General features: G+C 41.6%; 1 pseudogene; it reads right to left on the reverse strand.

Annotated features, from left to right (window-relative positions):
• Positions 1 to 2,586: 2,586 nt before the first annotated feature.
• On the reverse strand, positions 2,587 to 2,746 carry LOC118234781 (annotated as a pseudogene).
• Positions 2,747 to 5,084: the final 2,338 nt, after the last annotated feature.

Here is a 5,084-nt window from a genome sequence, read left to right on the forward strand (position 1 = left end):
TAAAAAATTAAGTGTAATGAGTTGCTCAAAGTAGAGACAAAGCACATCCAGAGGGTGGATGGCATTTCTGAGTGTGTGGGCGTAGCCAATGCAGCATTGGAATCAACTGGCCTGTTAACAGCACAGTATATAGGTTATGTTCAACACTGCTGAGACAGTGTTTCCACTAAGATATAATTTTATTTAACAGAAGTTCTTATCCAGAGCCAATTTTATTGCTTTTTAAAATTATTTTAGCATCCATTTATACAGCTGGATATATACTAATTCAGGTTATCAACCTTGCTGAAGGGTACAATGGCAGTGTCCTACTTGGAAATCAAACCTGCAACCATTATGTTACAAACCCAGTCCCCTAACCATTTTACTACACTCCTGACCAAATTCAAAATAAAATAAAATTTAATTTCTTTAGGATTTGTATAAACCTGGTAGACTTTAGAGCACTTGTGCCAATGATTTATTTTCCATGCACCTCCCTGTAGAGTTATCATACTCATCGTCAAGATCATCTTCTACATCTGCTGGTACCTGTCGCGTCAACGTCGGTTGGCGACCTATATCGGCAACCCATGCGACACTCAGGTAGTCATTGTTGGAGGACGGGCATACAGGCACCAGGTATGTGACAGGCAGAACGTGAATTTGCCACCAAATTGGAAATGGTCCCAAACCATTGTCCAATAAATTATTATTGATAACAGAGCCAATCCTGCAGTCCTGGGTCACAGCAGGTAACAAAATGGCAGCCCAGCATGAGAATGGAAAGAAATTAATGTTTTTGCTGTTGCATAGCTGGGCCTGTGCAGTTTGAATAATAACTCCACTTCTGGACTTGCTTGTTAAAACTGTTCAGTAGGTTCACATTCCAGAGGAGAGAAACAGCATCTTCAAATGCTGTGGGTTACTTGATGGTCTAGTTCATAGGTATCAAACTCCAGTCCTGGAGGGCCACAGTGTCTGCTGGTTTTTGGGGTGTTCTCGGCACAGGTGTTTCATTTAAGTCATTGATTGGCTAAGGAATCCACACCCCTAGTTCTCAAGGCCTTAACTGGCAGACACTACGGCCCCCTTGGGATTCAAGTTGACACCCCTGGTCCAGTTGATATATGGGTGATTCTTCCATACAAATTAAGTTATGTTTTTTATGGGGAAAGGTAGCGCATGTTTATGATGTACACCGCATTTGTAGCACAGTTTAATATTATTAATATGTGATGACTTTGCCCTCTGGTGCCCTGAGTTCGTCTGAGCCTTTTTCGATGACATAGACAGATCAGCTTCGTCTAAATCCATCTCCATCTGTACTGAAATTAAGAAAGGGATTCTTTCTCACCTTGGTGGTTTTCTAATTCATAATGATGTACAGATGGCTTATGAGCGATTGCTGCCAACATTGCAAAAATAGCTTTAGAAATGTACTCTCATTATTTTGAAGAACATCTGTTTCACACAGACTGTGTTTCCACACTTTTGGGTATGTCAAAGATTATAAAAGGGGGATGTGACCATTGCTATGTCCTTTAGAGGAAACAGCCTGGAATCAGGACTAGATACAACATTTACAACAGGTTTTGAATGGTGCTCAAGACACTGTGTGCTTCATCTCTCATGTAACACTGAGTTGTGAATTGTGAAAACTTATAGTTTTGTTCAATCACTTATGTTAATATCATGTATTTTATGTCAATTTCAGAGCGTGCCCTGTAAAATTGAGTTGGAAATTTATGTTATTATTCAAATAATGTTATTACACAAATAATGTCATTGTGTTTGATTAAACAGAGGTAAATTTAGAAGCTGTTTTACTAGCAGACAAAATTATGAAGCTGTCGGACTAGTCATGTGATTGACGAGTTAAAAATTATAATCTATAAAAAGAGTGGAATTGCAGCACATAAAGAAGCTTGTCCTATTTCAGAGTCCTAGAGCTAGCATTGCTTGATATTATAGGGTGTTTTTTGGGGTTTTGAAAATGTTGCCTCAGGTGTTGGTCTCCAGTGTTACTTTACTGCTGTTTTACCTCACAGATGTCAGTGCCGCCCATTTGGAGAGGTGGTACGGGTGAAGGCTCCGCTGAAGAGACCTCTAGACCCTTGCCTCCCACTGCCCCCTATTCTCAGCTGGACGCCCCCCCTCCATATCAGGCTGTCTCCAGTAGTGAGTTACCCTCCCTGTCATTTGTTGAAAATCACTGGCCTACAGCTTTTATGCTGTTCTGAGCCAGTTTCCTTTCAGATAATATCCTGCTTTGTGTGGGCTGATGACTGGATGCAGAGCATTGGAAAAACAGGAAACGGGGAAACAGGAAGTGATATTGTTGGACCAATAGAGGCAATCGTCCCATTACCTAAGTCAAGTGACGGGAAGCTGAGCATTAGGAATTTTTGTTTGTTTGTTTGTTTGTTTGTTTGATGAAGTGTTCCACTGAGGCTCTGATTCCCTGGTCATTGGACATCCCACAATACATATGAACACATTCATGTACTTACACATTAAGAATGTCCACTGAAGCACACTGGACATACGACCCATGCCTGTCTACATGTTTTATGTATTTCTTTTTTTTTGTTTGTTTTTTTACAAATCACTCAGCCTACATTTTCTTCCTGGTCAGAACAATCATCATAGCTGAGATCAAAGGTTTTATTCAGATACTTCCTTCACATTCAGAAGAAAATGTCAAACCTCATCAGAGCGAATAGCCACACAAGGCATTTTCACAATATATTTTGCGATAAATCAAAATTTTGATGCCTGTCTACATATTCCAGCTATGGTAAATCTCCGTTACTGGTTAATGAGGATCGATTTTAAAATCATGTTGACAACTTACAAGGCATTGCATGGTCAGGCTCCTGCATACATTAGTGAACTGCTGTCTCCATATTCCAGCGGTAGGTCTCTTAGGTCTTCGGACCAAGGACTGCTGGCTATCCCTCGGTCTAGACGGAAGACGGAGGGTGATCGTGCTTTTGCCACTGTGGCGCCTAGGTTATGGAACAGCCTTCCCATTGATATTAAATATGCGAACGCTGTGGGCACTTTTAAGCAGTGTCTAAAGACTCATTTGTTCAGACAGGCTTTTAATTGATGCTCAAATTGTTTTATGTTGTTGTTTTACAGATGTGTGTGTGTGTGTGTGTGTGTGTATACATTTGCTGCTTTTATTTGCACCTTGTGAAGCACTGTGGCCCGTGTCCTTGAAAAGTGCTATATAAATAAAGTTTACTTACTTACTTAAGCAGTCAAGATAAGCAGTTGTGTGGCCTGAAAGCTCCTCATGCCTTTCAGTTATGTTTGTGGGTTTTTATATTAAAATAATACTGTCGGTGTTTGTACGCTGCTCCCTCTTGGTGAGGTGGTATAATATTTGCTCTGTTGTTTTGAGAGTAAGAGTGTGTGTCTGTATGTGTTTGCGTGTGTCTAAAAAAAGTCCACTGTGTACTGTAACCATGCTCCCTTAAAACCCTTGGGAGTCCTCATATTTATTTAAAAGTGCATTAAAACTTTGAATAATCTTGTAAATGACAAGATCCTGACTGAAGTGTACTAAAGTGCTTGAATTGTTATGTACAGAGATTTTGGTTCCTTAAATTCACTGTCCAGGTTTTTTAATGAAGCGAAACACCTGTTGAGTCAGAGTTCATAGTCTACTCAACAGTTGCTGTTTGGATTGCGATTAAAAGAACTGATCCTGGGACAGCATTCATTTTCAGGGATATTGAGACCATTTTCATTATGTTTCAATGATCACCAACTCGTGGCATGTGCTCCTGCAGAGTTCTCAAGGGTCCTTGAATTAGGGGCAATGGGATTTTGAAAGTAATTGAATTGGCAGCATATCGGTCACTCTGGCAAATAATTAAGGGATGCAATTAACAGCTGGTTTTGTACCTTTTTTCTTCGATATATGCCTTTACAGCACATGGTGTGCTCAGACATGGTGCTCAATGTGGCACAGTCATACCTTGTGTAAGCAGTGTGGTTCTTTGAACATGCCCCAGTTTTAGTCAGTGGTGATCAACAGAGCGATACGATCTGCAGTGCAGCACAATTCTGTGTATTAGACGGAAGACTGTGGTCTGGCTTGCACGGTGCACATTTGAAATTCAAATGACACACTGCAGAAAGGGTGAATCGTGTTCTCCTCGTGTGGCTCTGTCCCCATCACTCTTTTTAAGATGGAGAATCTGGAGCCGAGACTGAGAAGAAGCGGGCTTTCTTCTCACCTGGAGTGTTTAAAGAGCTGATGTTACAAGTTTTATGTGTTTGTTTTTTGTCCATTTTCTTGCACACAAAATATCTCTCTCTCTGTCTCTCACTCACTCACTCTCACACACACACACACACACACACACACACATCCTCCCCACTGCAAAACTCCCTACTGTTGCACTTTACTGTTGCAACATTATGCAGTAGGTTTTTGATTGACTGTTACTATCCATTGTGACACTGATTTGCCATCATTTCTGTCCTTTGCCTAAATTTTTATGCATACACTTTTATCCTAGATACAAGCTTCTACAATATGTCTATAAATGTAACATACATGTTATCCCTGTTTACCCTACAGACAGGAAATTGCTGTGAGCCATTTTAACAGATTTTAAACTTCCTGTGTGCGGTTTGTGTGCCTGAGTCATCACTGGTTTTGTCTCCTGTGTGAAGTTTAGAGATGTGGATAGGTGGAGAAACCTTAACGTTTGGTTCTCTTTCCTCCTGCAGCAGTGGATGAGCTGAAGCCCCCCCCTTACAGTGACTGTGTACACGGCGGAGCCTCTGGAGATCCCTGGATCAATTCCGCCACCACGACCCATGACCCCCAACGGGTCACTGACGCACCCCCTCCCTACCAGGCACACCCACACATGGCAGCAGGGCTGCCTCAGCACCCACAAGCTGGGGAAGGTTTGCCCAGAGCAGGGCTGTAGAGCGTGGCTCGCTAAGACTGTAGAAGGACACAGCGATGACTGTTAAGCAAACCTAAAATTTGTGAGCACTTTGTACAGTCAATGGCAGTCAAGCTCCAGTTATTGCATTTTTTTTTTTTTGAGGATGGAGGGAAGCACAACCTCCTC

The sequence above is a fragment of the Anguilla anguilla genome, chromosome 8 (genome assembly GCF_013347855.1).
Source record: "Anguilla anguilla isolate fAngAng1 chromosome 8, fAngAng1.pri, whole genome shotgun sequence".
NCBI lineage: Eukaryota > Metazoa > Chordata > Actinopteri > Anguilliformes > Anguillidae > Anguilla > Anguilla anguilla.